We start from the raw sequence: 16,714 nt of genomic DNA on the forward strand, positions 1-16,714 counted from the left end.
ATGGTTACTGACCCGTGTGCTTTAGTTGTTTCGTTCTTCTGTGGCTGTGTAAAAGATGACCTCAAGAGCTCAGGGGCTAAGACAGTGGCAGCCACACATGTATCCTCCCTTGGCCCCTGTGGCTTGAAGATGGGCTGGTGACGAGTGGCCTGGTCACCTGTTAGACAGGTAGCTGTGCCTTTTCTTGGAACAGACACCATGGTGTCACTATGCCTACTTGGTGAGCTTTTCTGAGAAATAAAAAAGAATGCATCGAAGCTAAAAGTATTTTTTCTTTCCCTTTGAGATCATTAACTCATGGGGATTTAAAAAAAAATCAATAGCACTTTTGGATTCCATAGAATATCTTTTTTTTTTTTTTTTTTTTTTTGGTTTTTGGGCCACACCTGGCATTGCTCAGGGGTTATTCCTGGCTGTCTGCTCAGAAACAGCTCCTGGCAGGCACGGGGGACCATATGGGACACCGGGATTCGAACCAACCACCTTTGGTCCTGGATAGGCTGCTTGCAAGGCAAACGCCGCTGTGCTATCTCTCCGGGCCCTCCATAGAATATCTTAGCTAAGTTTTTCTTTGACATGGCCATACCTGTATTAGCTCAGTGGGGTTACTCCTGGTTCTTTGATCCGAGGTCTCTCCCATTGAAGTATGTTTTAAACAAGTCTGCACAAATAAGATGACATCCAGGGGCCGGAGAGATAACATGTAGGTAAAGCATTTGCATTGCATGCAGAAGGACAATGATTTGAATCCTGGCATCCCCATATGGTCCCCTGAGCCTGCCAGGAACGATTTCTGAGCATAGAGCCAGGAGTAACCCCTGAGCACCACCGGGTGTGACTCAAAAACAAAAAAACAAAACAAAACAAAAAACAAAAAAAAAGATGACATCCAGCTATTAATCCAAGCAAAGGCATTTGTTCCCCCATCTTTCTATTTCCCTGTAAATCTCTCCTTTTTTTTTTTTAATTCTTTTTTTTTTTTTTTTTGGCCACACCCGTCGGTGCTCAGGGGTTACTCCTGGCTGTCTGCTCAGAAATAGCTCCTGGCAGGCATGGGGGACCATATGGGACACTGGGATTCGAACCAACCACCTTTGGTCCTGGATCGGCTGCTTGCGAGGCAAACGCCGCTGGGCCCTAAATCTCTCCTTTGATATGTAAAAGCCCACCTGGATCACTCTGCTCTCCCACTCCCTGGTGGATTTTGTTCTGGGGAAAAAAAAAAAGAAAAGTCAGTTCTGACTTTTGGCAGAGGCAGAGAAAGGTCGAGACAAAAAAGCAGACTGGCTTCATGGCTCTTTCCTTGGCTCTTTCATGACTCTTTCTTCGCCACTACCCTGCTTCTTTAGACCTGGCTGCCTAAGAGGTTTTACGTGTGGGTTGATGTCACAACTCCTGGATTTTTTTTTTTAAATACACAGGTGGGTGAATTTTCCCAAGTTGCACACATTCCTTTAATTGGGGACCACCTCAAAAACCAGAGCATGCAGGCTGGAGCAATAACACAGTGTGTAGGTGCTTACCTTGCATGCAGCTGACCCAGGTTCTATCTGGGGCATCCCATATTGTCCCCCAAGCCTGCCAGGAATGATTTCTGAGCATAGAGTAAGGAGTAACTCCTAAGCACTGTGGGGTGTGGGCCAAGGCCACTGTGAAACAAGAGCAAGGAAACAGAACATTCAAGGAACATTCTTACTTTCTCCATGAGAGTTGGAATGAAGCTATTCGGTGGGCTAAGATTTCATTCAGTTTGAGGTGAAAAGAAAAGGCAGCAGAGTTGAGAGCTGTTTTATATGATGGGAAGTTAATGACAGTCTAGTTAGAATGATTAATCCTCCAAACAAGTCAGCTTTTACAGGAGTTCTATTTGTTACCAGAGAGTCTGAGGGATTTACAGTTTACAGGAAGGTGGTTTGAGTCTGTGAATTAATTACTAGCCAGAAAGGCTCAGTTTTGGGGGTGTGTGGCTTGGTGATGGGGTGCATGCATACCTTCTATGAAGAGGCTAGGTCTCATCCTTGGCTCCACTAAAACAGTGCAAAACCAATATATATATATATTTTTTTTTTTTTAGAAAGAGGGGCTAGAGCTGTAGTACAGCAGATAGGTAGTTTGCCTTGGATGTGGCAACCTGGGTTAAATCTCCAGCATTACATATGGTTCCTCTGGGTGTACCCCTAAAAATAAACAACTAAAAGAATATTATTTTTTTATGCTTAGTGTCCAACTATATTCCTTTTGGGTTATGAAATAAATCGTTTGTGTGCTTTTTTTTTTTTTTTTTTGGTTTTTGGGCCACACCCGGAGGTGCTCAGGGGTTACTCCTGGCTGTCTGCTCAGAAATAGCTCCTGGCAGGCACGGGGGACCATATGGGACACCAGGATTAGAACCAACCACTTTAGGTCCTGGATCAGCTGCTTGCAAGGCAAACACTGCTGTGCTATCTCTCCGGGCTCCATTTGTGTGCTCCTAAGCCAGTCACTCGACTTCTGAAAATACAAGCCAGATTTTGACTGATTTTTATTTACCACTTGAACATCTTACAGTTTGCTGTTTGTGCCTTTTAAGATGGGAGGAGCCTCATTAACTGAGCAGACGATCCTTTCCAGGTCTGCAGCCTCATCTGCAGTGGACTTGAGCAACATCTTCACTGTTGTTCTTGTTTGTTTCTGTGGGCACCACACCTGGCAATGCTGAGATATATTCCTGGCACTGTGCTCAGAGGGTGTTCCAGAGACCATGGAATGTGCAAGGGATGAAATTGGGTTTGATTCCATGCAAGGCAAAATGCTTTATTTAACCCCTGACTCATCTTACTAGTCCACTGTGGTTTTGTTGTTTGTTTTGGGCCACACCCAGTGACACTAGGGTTACTCCTGGCTCTGCTCTCAGAAATCACTCCTGGAAGGCTGAGGAGACCATATTGGATGCCTGGGATAGAACCTGGGTCGACCGAGTGCAAGGCAAACACCTCCCTACTGTACTATGGCTCTGCCTCCTTCTGTTGCTTTTTAATGTCCAGTCCACATTTATTTGCTGTCTGTGGTATGTTAAGTGAACCATAATACAAACATATTATCAAGAAAGTAGAATTTTTTTGTTGTTTTTTGTTTTGGGGACATACATGGCGATACTCAGGGGTTAATCCTGGCACTGTGCACAGGAGTCACTCCTGGTGGGTTTGGGGACCATATGGGATGCTGGAATTGAACCCAGGTAATCCACTTGCAAGGCATGCTCCCTACCCACTATACTACCTTTCAACCCCAGTTAAATCTTTTTGCATGTCATCCTTGCTCAGGGGCCATGCTAATCTTCTCTGTATTATTGCAATTTTAATATATGTGCTGCCAAAGCAAGCACCCAGTTAAATCTTTTTAAACCAAAATATGGTGGCTTTATTAGTTTCTTTTTTCATGCTTATTTAATGTGTGTGTGTGTGTGTGTGTGTGTGTGTGTGCTATACCCAGTAGTGTTTAGCGATTACTCTGGAGTTACTCTAGGGACCATATGCAGTACATAATTCCTGTATTATCTCGCTGGCTGTAAACAGAAAGATTTTCAATTCAGTATTTGTGTAGACATCAAGTAAGCTATTCAGAAATCTGGCTCTAGGGCCTGGAGCTATAGGTTGGCCAGAGAGCACTCGCTTGCCTGGTGAGACTGGGTTTGATCCTTCTCACCAAATGGCCTTCAAGCACTGCTAGCAGTGGCCCATTAAAAAATTATGAAACAGGGGCCAGAGAGATAGCATGGAGGTAGGGCATTTGCCTTGCATGCAGAAGAATGGTGGTTCAAATCCCGGCATCCCATATGGTCCCTGAGCCTGCCAGGAGCAATTTCTGAGTGTAAAGCCAGGAGTAACTCCTGAGCCCTGCTGGGTGTGACCCCCCCCAAAAAAAAAAAGAAAAAAGAAACATGGGGTCGGAGTGATAGCTCAATGGTAGGATGTTTGCCTTGCATGTGACTGAGCCACAACGAACTTTGGTTCGATCCCCAGTGTCCCATATGGTCCCCCAAGCCAGGAGCTATTTCTGAATGCAGAGCCAGGAGTAACCCCTGAATGTCACTGGGTGTGGCTCAGAAACAAAAACAAAAACAAAAAAACAAAAAAAGAAAGAAAAAAGAAGCAAGGGCTGATATGATAGCACAGCAGGAAAGGCATTTGCCTTGCATATGGTAGACCCAGATTCAATCCCTGATATCCTATAGGGTCCCCCCAGCCTGCCAGGCATAATTTCTGAGCTCAGAGCCAGAAGTAACCTCTGAGTGCTACCAAAACAAAAATAGAAACAAACAGACAAAAAGAAGCATAACTCTTTAAAGTTTCAGTTTTGCAAAAATCACAAACATTTATTCTTCTAGTTTGTCTAAAATAGATAGATGCAGTGGTCTTTAAGGAACTCACATTGGCCTCTGGTTTTATGATAAAAGGGAACGGAAGTGGCCAGAGTGATAGCACAATGGGAAGGCTGTTTGTCTTGCATTTGGCGGACCTGCGTTCGATTTCTGGCATCCCATATGGTCCTCTGAGCATGTCTAGGAGTGATTCCTGAGCGCAGAGCCAGGAGGAACCTCTGAGCACATCTGGGTATGACCCCAAATCGCAAAATAAAATAAAATTTAAAAAATGAAGCAGGCGATGGAATGATAACACAATGGGTAGAACATTTGCCTTGCATGTAGCCAACCCAGATTCAATCCCCAGCATCCCATTGGGTCTCCTGAGCCTGCTAGGAGTGATTTCTGAGCTCAGAGCCAGGAGTAACCTCTGAGCGCTGCTGGGTCTAGCCCCAAAACAAACAAACGAGGAATAAAATATTAATCAATCACTGTAATCTGGGCTTCTCTAAATTCAACTAAATTAATTGGAGAAGGCTATAATGTTTTGTAATGGGCTGAGATAGGATTTTAGGAAGGTGACTTAAAGGTGAGTTTGGATTTGGAACACACTCCCCTGTGGAAACAGACCCTTGTTTCTGCTAAAAAGTTATTCCCTCCTAAGCCTGTCTCTGTAGCTTCGCAGCTATCTTGGATATTTAAGATAAAGTAAGCCTTGTGGGCCTCTGTGGCTGACTGCTTCCTGCAGCACTGACAGGGGACCTTGTTTCTTCACTGCATTTGCTTAAGGGTCCTGGACCAGTGGATGCAGGGCTGCTTGGGCATTTGGCTGCTGGGTTCAGTGTGGAGGCACGGTCTCGTCCCTCACACAGATATCTGGGGTGGGACTGGCTAAATTGTGTAATTTTTTTTGAGCTGTGGAGGCTCCCATCTACCCTACCCCCCATATGCTGCATCCACTTTGTGTTCTTTCTGCAGCATTGCAGGGTCCTGGGTGTCTTAACTGTGAAGGTCTCTTCTCGGGGTGCCTGGATCACAGTAGAGAAATAACACAGCACAGTTGCTGCCTACACAAGGCCGGTCTCCACACATTCAGGCCCTGACTATCTATCCACACAAGTCCAGTCTCCCCAGCCAGATCCTGGATGTCCACTCAAAGCTGGTCTCCTCACAGTTAGGCCCTGCCTGCTGTCTGGCTGTCTGTCTCCTCAGGTTCTAGGACACCTTCCTATGAAGGTTTCTCAAATGCAGCAAGATTATCAGGCTCCCAGGGCAACAAGTGTCCAGGCTCTGGGCCTTTGAGTCACCACAGGAGTGGCTGCCCTCCATGACCTGCACCCTGCTGAATCCTTTCCTCTCCCTCCTTGGTGCCAGCAGACTCTTTTCCAGACTTGGTTTTCTTCCTCACCTGCACAGTGAGCCTTTGCCTCGGAATGTGCCCGTCCTTGAGTGCTCTTTAATGTTTTGGCTTATGAGACACACGTAACTACTTTTTTCCATTTCTCCTTTCAGAGCTATTATATTTTTGTTGGGTTTCAGCCTGCTTGACCTATCAAGGGTTGACAGGGCAGTGTTGAGGTCTTCCACTATATTGCATTGCTATTAATATTTTCTTTCAGATTTGTCAACAATTGTATTAAATATTTTGCTGGTCCCTCATTGGGCACATCTATGTTTAGGAATGTGATTTCTTCCTGTTGTACATATCCCTTGATTATTATGAAATGTCCATCTTTGTCCCTTATAACTTTTCTAAGTCTAAAGTTTGTGTCATCTGATATTAAAATGGCCACTCCAGCTTCTTTAAGGGTGTTGTTTGCTTGGATGATTGTCCTCCAACCTTTGATTTTGAGTCTATGTTTGTTCTATCAGATGTGCTTCTTGTAGGCAGCAGAATTTTGGATTCAGATTTTTGATCCATTTTGCCACTCTGTGTCTCTTAACTGTTGCATTTAGTCCATTGCCATTGAGAGAGATAAGTGTCACAGGATTTAGTGTCATCTTTATGTAGGACTTTGGTGTTTCTTTTATTATGGGACATACTTGAGATGATGTTCTGGGGTCCTGATGAATGAACTCGGAATAATTGTGGACCAGGCAAGTGCCCTCCTTGTTATACTAGTGCCCTGGCCCCTTCAGAATATAGTTTTAAGTAAGATAAGAATTTTCCAAACTAGAAACATTTGGAAGTTCTAGATACCAAGATCCCAAGGAGCATGAATGCAGACTTTTGGAATGTCATGTGTGCAGTACCATGTTCTTTCACGCACATGTGTCTGGGGGCAGCATATATTCATGTATACAAGCACGGATGGAGCTAGCCAGCTATGCCAAGATTTTCCCTGTCTTAGAGGCGCTTTTCTCCTGCTTCCTGTTAAGTCATGCATACACCTAGTGATTAATTGTGTGAAGGTTGAAAGTGCCGATCCAGAGAAAGGAATGTCTGAGATGTTGGTCCTAACCTGCATGAGTCATTCAGGTCACAAGAAACTTCTTCTGATTTTTACTAGATTCCAGTTTGGTCCAGACCTCGAACAAGTTTTGTGTCTAAGGAGAGGCCTTTGTGTTCTGGCTCAGTATTCTTATTTCATGCAGGGGAATGAATGAGTATGTGCAGAGCATGTGTATGTTTAAGGAAGCTTGTAGAGGGGGCTGGAGCAATAGCACAGCAAGGAGGGTGCTTGCCTTGTATGTCACCAACCGGGCTCGATCCCCAGTATCCCATAGGATTCCCCGAGCCTGCCAGGAGCCTGGAGTAACCCCTGAAAGCCACCGGGTGTGGCCAAAAAAAAACAAAACAAGAAAAAAAATAAAAGAAATTGTATGTTCATCGCTGTAGTATTTCAGTGTGGCTGACCCACTTGTGTTTTCTCTTGCCAGCATTGCTATGGAGCGAAGTCCCATGTCAGTAATTGTTCTGACATCTGTATAAAGTCACTTGTACACTAATTTCCTTCTTAAGGTTCCATTAGATAATGACTTCAAGTTTCTCTGCTGCTAGCTGGACACTCATTGAAGCAAGGAGTTTAATTGGAGGAAGTCATGCAAAATGTAATTATGGTTTGCACAATAGGCCTGTTTGTTGGCTCTGCTGAGAGAGGGCCCAAGCACTGCTAATCCATCTGTCCAAGGGGCATTTGCTCCTCTGAGGAATGGGGCAGCTCTGCTTTAATTTCATAAAGAGGCTCTTCCCGGGGGAGCCCGATTATGGCAGAGAGAGGCAGAGAAAGCTTCATTCTGAGTACTCATAAGTCCTCCACCAGTCTATTTCCCTTTCTTTTTGAAACATACTAACTCCTACACTGTTTTGTTTTGTGTTGTTTTTGTGGCCACACCCAGCGATGCTCAGTGCTTCCTCCTGGTCTGTATTCAGGAATCACTCCTGGTAGTGCTCAGGGGACCCTGTGGGATGTCAAAGTTCAAACCCAGGTTAGCCACATGTAAGGTGAACTCCCTTCCCACTGTAACTGTCTCTCTGGTCCTCTCATACACTGTTTCTGATGAGGTTCTACAAGTGGATTGGACAGATCTTAAAAGCTGATAATATAACATTAAAATTATATATATATATGTATATATATATATTTATATATGAATGAACCACTCTCAGCTGAGCTCACAGTTCACTCTTGATAGGTTTGGAAGACCATATATGGGTTGTCAGGTGTCACCCCACTCCCATCTTCCTTCTTAAACTTACCTGATGGTAAGACCAGCCCATTTTTGGGAGGGGTCTTTGGTTGGTAACAAAAGGATTGCCTCAGGGGTATAAAGTGAGTTCAGGGAAAGAATTGAGAAGGATTCTGGGAAAAGGAGGATGAAGGGAGAAGAAACAGGTTGAATGCAGGGCTGATTATGGAGCCAGTGTAAAAGGTTATGATTGAAGCCACACCTGTTGTCTAGGGCCTTGAATAAAGCTTCATGTCTCCTGAAACCTGACTGCCTGTGTGGATCATTTCCTTGATTCTAAGACCTGCCAGCTGGAGGGAGTTGCAGGCGTATGGCCTGCTCCAGCAGAGAAAGGCCTCACCCTCCATCCATCTCACCGTCATCCACAACCATCCAGAACCCCATAATTAATATGTTATTCTACAGTCAGGGATTGAACCTAAGTTAGCTGCCTGCGTGGCAAGTGTTGATCTGACCCTACGATGATATAACATTTGATTCAACTCAGTACAGGTTATGTGGTAGTTGAAATAGTAAGAGTTTTAGATTCTGGAATGGATAGCAGGTTGCTCAAACAAACTGATTAGTAAACCTGTCAAACATGAATGATGATAGACTGAGACTGTGGGATTGGGGATGTTCTAGCATTGTCACTGGTATCAAAATAAATCTTAATACATACTGCCTTCACATGCTTTTGTTGTTTTTGTTGGGACAGCAATAAGAAGGAGCAAGCTTTTCTTTCTTCTCAACACAAAAGAACTTTTGAAACAGAAAGAAACATTTGAGGAATTTGTTTTTTTTTTTTCTAAAGACTCAAATTTCTTTTTTTTTTTTAATTTAAAAAAAATTTTTTTTTTTGTTTTTTCTTTTTGGGTCACACCCGGTGGTGCTCAGGGGTTACTCCTGGCTGTCTGCTCAGAAATAGCTCCTGGCAGGCACGGGGGACCATATGGGACACCGGGATTCGAACCAACCACTTTTGGTCCTAGATCGGCTGCTTGCAAGGCAAATGCTGCTGTGCTATCTCTCTGGGCCCTTTTTTTTTTAATTTTTATTTTAATTATGAGAACAATGATGCAAAGAGGACAAAGTAAAGTTACAGTGAAAGAACAATCGCCCATAAACAGAGTTCTCAGAAGAAATCCCCTTGCTGACGCCTAAATATTGAACTTGCAGTCAAAAAAAAAACATTAAGAAAAATAAGGGGGTCGGGCAGTGGCGCTAGAGGTAAGGTGCCTGCCTTGCCTGCTCTAGCCTAGGACGGACCGCGGTTCGATCCCCCGGCGTCCCATATGGTCCCCCAAGCCAGGAGTAACCCCTGAGCGTCAAATGGGTGTGGCCCAAAAACCAAAAAAAAAAAAAAAAGAAAGAAAAATAAGGCAGAACCCATGTACAATTACTTTGTCCACAAGTCCCTAGATTGTAGTACATTATAACATTTCTTAGCAGTACACAAAGCAATCTAAAGCCATGAGATTGATGTGACTCCTTAACTTTGAAGGCATAGTATTTTTATATATTCATGCACATACATATTAGTTTAAGTTAACATCAAAAGTTTAAGGTTTTTTTTTAAGGGTTAGTCAAAAGGGCACAGTAAAAATGGTGTTTAGAGTGGCAAATATTGTTTGCATAGGCCCACCAAAATATGGGGGGTCATAGAAAGGAATAGCCTTGGTCTAAATACAAGGAGACCACTACCCCTGAAGTTTCCTGGCATAAGACCAACTCTAGAAAAAAAAAAGACCAACTCTAAGCTCCAGGCAAACGAGTTTATTCAATACAAGTCATTGTCTGTAGTGCCAATACAGTTTTATTTTTCATGCAGTCCTATTGTTGGCATCAGATTTCTGTATTAAAGATCCTGGAATCTGCACATCCTACATTGAAGTCAGGCTGGTGTGGAGTATTCACTAGTTTTGTTTTGTTTTGTTTTGTTTTGTTTTGTTTTGTTTGGGTCACACCCGGCAGTGCTGAGGGGTTATTCCTGGCTCCAGGCTCAGAAACTGCTCCTGGCAGGCACGGGGGACCATATGGGACGCCGGGATTCGAACTGACCTCCTGCATGAAAGGCAAACGCCTTACCTCCATGCTATCTCTCCAGCCCCGGAGTATCCACTAGTTTCACCTCACAATTAAGGGGCAATACAGCAAGCCCTGTCCAGTAAGCAGGTCATTGTTGTTGTTAAGTTTTCTCAGTGTTAAGGGAAGTCTCTTTTGAGTAGGTCGATGTCAGAGCTGTGGTGGGGTCTTCCCTGGTAGAAGATTGCCTCCAGGTGATGTTATAGACAACCTTGGATGTTTTGTAGATGTCTTCTCTAGATCAGGGGTGAATGGAGAATGTCCATTCTTCTGAGGCCTGTGCCAGGTCTTTATATCAATGTTCAGGGTGTAAGGTCCCATTGCACTACAAGATTTGTGTGTTCCCATTTCTATTAGATAAGAACTTATTGTTATGTATAGTATTTTTCTATTTTAGTGTGCCTAAGCAAACAAGAAATAATGCCACGTGGCGTTATCAGAGTATATGGGGGCGTAAGATCACGTCCAAAAACACCCATGACTTGGTTCAAACATAAGCATTAAACTGAGGGATTCTTTCACACCAAATTCCATATTGAGAAGATAAAAAGGGGCCGGGCGGTAGCGCTAAAGGTAAGGTGCCTGCCTTGCCTGCGCTAGCCTTGGACGGACCGCGGTTCGATCCCCCGGTGTCCCATATGGTCCCCCAAGCCAGGAGCAACTTCTGAGCACATAGCCAGGAGTAACCCCTGAGCGTTACCGGGTGTGGCCCAAAAACCAAAAAAAAAAAAAAAAAAAAAAAAAAGAGAGAAGAAAAAAAAAGGTGGGGGGGGGAGCGTCACTGTATAAGAAAATATTCAGCAAAAGTTATAGCCGTCTAATAAAACACCCATAAAATGTTGAAAAGACATACGTGTCCTTTTTATGCCTTTTGGAATAGTTGGGTGGGTGTTAACTCTTTTTTTTTTTTAATTTTTTTTTGGAAACCATTGTGATTTACAATGTCCTTTATAGTGTGTTTCAGACATACAATGAATCAGGGCCAATCCCATCAGCAGTGTCCACCTCCCTCCACCAAAGTTCCCCAGGTACATCCTATACCACCCTTCCTGCCCCTAGCCTACCAGTATAATAGGCCCATTTTAAGTTAAGATTGTTTAAGTTTGTGTCTCTTGATTCCATTGTTGTTGCCTTTAGCTTGGATATTTATTTCTGGTGCTTTTTTTTTTTTTTTTTTTTTTTTAACACTCCCAATGCCTGAGACTGCTTGGCCCCTGATCCCCACCTTTTATATTTGTGTTTTTCCTCTTACACTCAAATTCTTTCCTTCTTGCTATATTCTGGGATCAAGGAAAGATGCAAATTTTTAAATCTAGGATTATAAGACCCAGAGTTTCCTAGCTGAAATGGCACAAGCCATTCATGATATACCTACTAACCAATAGCTATCATATCATCAGCCCTTTAGCAGTTAGCTGTGACAAGTGAGTCATTCTTGCTAGCTTGAAATAGAGCTGCTCTTAGGGCCAGAGTGCATGCCGCCACAGTCAGGACACCCCAGGCTTTATTCTTGGAACCACACATTCTCCCAATCACCATTAGGTATAACCTGCCCCCCCACGCGGAAAAAAGAAAAGAAACAAACGAACAAAAAACAATACTACTTAGATGCTACCATCTGATGCTAAGGACTTAAGGACTCCCGGTATGGTTATATTACATAAAGTTATAGTTAAAGGGGGATTAAATGTTTTGAATTTCCCCAGAATTATAGATTTAGCATAAAATAACCAGATAGGGGGCTGCAGAGATAGCACAGCAGGTAAAGTTTTTTCTTATATTCCGACTGACCTGGACTCAGTTTATAGCCCCTCCCTTACAGTTTCCCGAGCCCCCACCAGGGGTGATGACTCCTGAGTGCAGAGCCAGGGGGGAAGCCCCAGAGCATCACCAGGCGTGGCTCCCAAACCACACCAAACATGACTGATCAGAAAGTATATGAGAGGGGCTGGAGAGATAGCATGGAGGTAAGGCGTTTACCTTTCATGCAGATAGTCATCGGTTCAAATCCAGCGTCCCATATGGTCCCCGTGCCTGCCAGGAGCAATTTCTGAGCACGGAGCCAGGAAAAAACCCCTGAGCACTGCTGGGTGTGACCCAAAAAACCACAAAAAAAAAAAAAAAAAAAAAAAAAAAAAAAAAAAAAAAAAGAAAAGGAAAGTATATGAGATACTAAGTTCATTAGAACTAAAGTGGAGGAGCCAAAGTGTAGCACGGCGGTAGGTGCATTTGCTTACAGCATCCTGACCCAGGATGGGATCAGGTTGATTGCCTCGGTAGTCCCATATGGCCCCCTGAGCCAGGATCGATTTCTGATTGCAGAGCCAGGATTAAACCCTTGAGTGCTGCTGGTTGTGCCCAAAAAATTAAAATAAAGGAGGCAATATTACCGAATTCCACTGTTTAGATTTAAAAAAAAGTGACTGTGGTGTGTGTGGGTGTGTGTGGGTGGGTGTGTTTGTGTGTGTGTGTTGAGTGAGAGAGAGAGAGAGAGAGAGAGAGAGAGAGAGAGAGAGAGAGAGAGAGAGAGAGAAGAGAGAGGTTTTATCCTGTTTCTTATGTAGATGTTAATGCTGACATCAGCCAGATAAAGTATAAGAATTTTGGGGACTGGACCTGGGGCTCCTCCTTGCAAACTTGCACTCCCACCTCTTGTGTCACCTTCCTGAGCAGAGGGAGGGATCATTACTCAGAGACTTCGATTTCTGCGTGTCCTGCCTTTGTATGACACAAGAGTCGGTAATCCCGGGATTTGGCTTTCAGGAACAGTGAGCTAGAATCTAGTTAGTTATTCCCCTCCCTCAGCAGTGCCCTAGAGATGCGTCTGTCCTCGCCAGCCCTGGATCTGAGCCCTTCTGACTGTTGCCTAGTTTTTCAGAAAAGGTAGAGAAAAGATCTGAAGGACTTTTAGAAGAACTTATTGATTGAGGATTGATTGATTAATTTTGGGCCACACCTATCAGTGCAGGTCATCCCTGGACAGTGTGCATGATACGAAAGGACCAAGCACCTACTTCATTGTACAGCCAATCCCAACATTGGCAGGTCCCTGGCCCCAAAGGTTCCCACCAGCCTCATTAGGCTGCCACATTCCTGCCAGGGAAAAACTCACCAGGAGCCACCCTGGAAACCCACCACCTTTTTAAAGTGAGCAAACGGAAAGTACCCCTCAGTTCTATTCCAGGTCATGATCACCCCAGATATCACTGCAGCACCCCCCATGGGGAAGGACTGCCCAGTGTGGTGTATGGTGCTGACTCCTCTGAAATCCAAGGAGGACAAGAGGAGTTCCTCGTTTTTTGTTGTTGTTGTTGTTGTTGTTTTCTGGTTTTTTGGGAGGGTCATACCTGGTGGTGCTCAGGGATTACTCCTGGCTCTGTGCTCAGAAATCACCCCTGGTAGGCTCAAGGGACCAAATGGGATGGCAGGGATTGAACCACTGTTCATTCTGGGTTGGCTGCATGAAAGGCAAATACCCCACCCTACAGCTGTGCTATCTCTCCTGCCCCAAGTTTCCCAGTTTAGCCTAAAGCTACAGGAATCAAATAGTCAGAAAGACTGGCCAGGCCTTTCAACCTTGGAGACCAATGGCCACACGGCCTGGCCCACTGGAGTGCTGCCCACTGGGATGGCCAGGACCCCCCTATCTCTCCTTGGCAGCCAAGGTTGAATACGGTGGGTTCTGTTAGTGTGAACACAGTACCAACAACATAAGGTGAGGTGAGGGCACGGGAAAAGGGGTGGGGTTCCCAGTGACTCCAGGGGTAGGAAGGGGAGAGAGATGCAGGAGGGAAATACATGGCCTGGCCTGTCTCCTCCTCATAGCATTTAAGCTCTCATTTAAAAGTCCCTCAAAATTCAAATCACAAACTCAAGTCTAAAAAACAAAAACCAAGGCCAGAGTGATAGCACATTGTTAGGGTTTTTCCCTTGCACTCGGCCAACAGTTTGATCCCCAGCATCCCATATGGTCCCCTGAGCCTGCCAGGAGTGATTTCTGAATGCAGAGCCAGGAGTAACCCCTGAGCAGCTTCAAGTGAGGCCCCCAAACCAAAAATAAACAAACAAAAAGCAGAAACCTGGGCTGGAGAGATAACACGGCAGGGAGTGCACTCACCTTGCATGAGGCTGACCTGAGTTTGACCCCTGGCATCCCAGAGTATTCCCCCCCACCCCCAAGCCCCTGCCAACAGTGATTTCCACACTAGCAGTACTCAGGATTACTCCTGGCTCTGTGCTCAGGAATCATTCCTGGCAGGTCACCTCTTGCTATGCCGGGGATCAAGCCTGTGTCGACCTTTTGCAAGGCAAGTGCCCTCCTCAATGTCCTATCACTCTGCCCCCCATCTTGGTAGATATTTATTGATCTGAAACAGATAAAGTGGCTTGGCAATCTGAGAAAGTTAAGTCATGCACTGAGCCGTCTCTTTGGGTGGGTATAGGGGTAGAGCTGGGATGCCGTGGTTTATACTAAAAACGGGGAATATTCCCCAATTCTGAGAATTCCACAGTGGGATCACCTCTGTGATCCCAGACTACCTGGGAAGGGTTGGCAGCCATTATTTGATTTTCTGTGCCTAGCAATTCTTTTTTTTTTTTTTTTTGGGCCACACCCAGCGGTGCTCAGGGGTTACTCCTGGCTATCTGCTCAGAAATAGCTCCTGGCAGGCACGGGGGACCATATGGGAAGCCAGGATTCGAACCAACCACCTTAGGTCCTGGGTCGGCTGCTTGCAAGGCAAACACCACTGTGCTATTTCTTCGGCACCCCCCCTTCCTTTTTTTTTTGGCAATTCTTAGGCTTTATTACTTCATTGTTCTGTTAGACTTCACGGTTCTCTGAGTAGCCATAGTTGAGTGATTTTTTTTTTTTTTTTTTTGGTTTTTGGGTCACACCTGGCAGTGCTCAGGGGTTATTCCTGGCTCCAGGCTCAGAAATTGCTCCTGGCAGGCACAGGGGACCATATGGGGCGCCGGGATTCGAACCGATGACCTCCTGCATGAAAGGCAAACGCCTTACCTCCATGCTATCTCTCCGGCCCCTAGTTGAGTGATTTGATATTATTTTGGTCACGTATTTAAAAAATTAACTTCCTGGCTTCACTTTTGCTCAACGGTGTTGCCACAACAAAAGCTGTGTGTGTGTGTGTGTGTGTGTGTGTGTGTGTGTGTGTGAGAGAGAGAGAGAGAGAGAGAGAGAGAGAGAGAGAGAGAGAGAGAGAGAGAGAGAGAGAGAGAGAGAGAGAGAGCGCAAATTTGGCTTGTTGAGCAACTGATGCACAACTCAGTCCTGTCACAGTCACCCACACAGCCTGCCCTCATCTTGGGGCCAGGCAGGTCTAGATACAGTGACAGTCTCTTCAGTCTCTCGAGGGTGTGAGGCAAATCCTTTCTCCACAGAAGGGTGTTAGTGGGGTGTTGAGCCCCATGCCAGACTTCAGCCTCTTAGCAATGGGTGTGCTTCTAAAAAGGAGAGTGAGATAGTCCCAGACCAACATCCTAGGCCAAACCAGACCATGGAACCCAACTGGGCCTTTGCGCTTTGTTCATAAACTTCTCTCTTACATTCGCCAATTCTCTCCCTCCTTCTCTGTCTCTTTCTCTTTTATCTCTTTCAGTCTCTCTCTGTCTCTGTTTCTCTATCTCTCTTTCTCTCTGCCCTCCTTTCTGTGTATGGATTAGTTTTTAAGCTTAGCTACCTCAGAAGCGTCAGGATCTGAGTGAGATGCCCTCAGAGGATCCCAGGCCCCACGTTGAGGAGAGAACAGGCAAAGCCAGGCTGGGCTGGGCACAGACACCGGAGGTGAATCAGGAGGGGCGTGGAAGGCTCAGCAGGGACTGTCCCTAGGCTGGGCCCTGCCAGCCTCACCCATCAGCACTTCCTGCACTGGATGCCAACAGGCCATCCTGGAATCTTGTAGGAGCAGGAAAGTTCTTTCGAGATTTGGCTTCACAGTTTCTAGACCGCACCCTGCAGTGCTCTTGGTGCTTGTGGGTCACCCCTTATAATGCTAGGGGACCTCCCAGTTCTAGAGGCTTTGGACTGAGAAGTGTGCATACTAGCCTTGAATCTCACCCTGCTCCCCAAAGTGCTTCTTAATGTGAGATGTTCGGCACATCACAACTGCTGTTCTTCCTTCATTCATAAATTATCAGAAATCACGTTAATTGAAATTCCTTTTGTTGTTGTTTTGTTTTTTGGGGGCCACACCCATTGATGCTAAGGGGTCACCCCTTAGTCTGTGCTCAGGACTGTGTTCAGGACTCACTCCTGGCAGACTTAGGGGATTGAACCTGGGTTGGCCACGTGCAAGGCAAATGCCCTATCCACTGCACTGTCTCTCTAGCCCCCTATATGTTTTGTTTTGTTTTTGGTCACACCCAGCAGTGCTCAGGAGTCACTCCTGGCTCTGCACTCAGAAATCACTCTTGGTAGGCTTGAAGTACACCATATGGGGTGCTGGGAATCGAACCAGCAGGTTGGCTGCATGCAAGGCAAATGGCTTTGACCCCTATATATATATGTTTTTTTTTTGGGGGGGGGAGGTCACACCCGGCAGCGCTCAGAGGTTACTCCTGGCTCTATGCTCAGAAATCACTCCTGGCAGGCTCGGGGGA

General features: G+C 45.3%; 1 protein-coding gene and 1 non-coding gene across 2 annotated transcripts in view; one reads left to right on the forward strand and one right to left on the reverse strand.

Moving 5' to 3' along the window:
* The window catches only part of KIF13B (kinesin family member 13B), a 156,290-nt gene that overhangs the window by 20,307 nt on the left and 119,269 nt on the right, over nt 1–16,714 (forward strand).
* Nucleotides 3,263–3,364, reverse strand: LOC126007500 (U6 spliceosomal RNA). Its single transcript, XR_007495061.1, has one exon. It is a non-coding gene; the product is annotated as a U6 spliceosomal RNA (small nuclear RNA).

The sequence above is a fragment of the Suncus etruscus genome, chromosome 4 (genome assembly GCF_024139225.1).
Source record: "Suncus etruscus isolate mSunEtr1 chromosome 4, mSunEtr1.pri.cur, whole genome shotgun sequence".
Taxonomy (NCBI): domain Eukaryota; kingdom Metazoa; phylum Chordata; class Mammalia; order Eulipotyphla; family Soricidae; genus Suncus; species Suncus etruscus.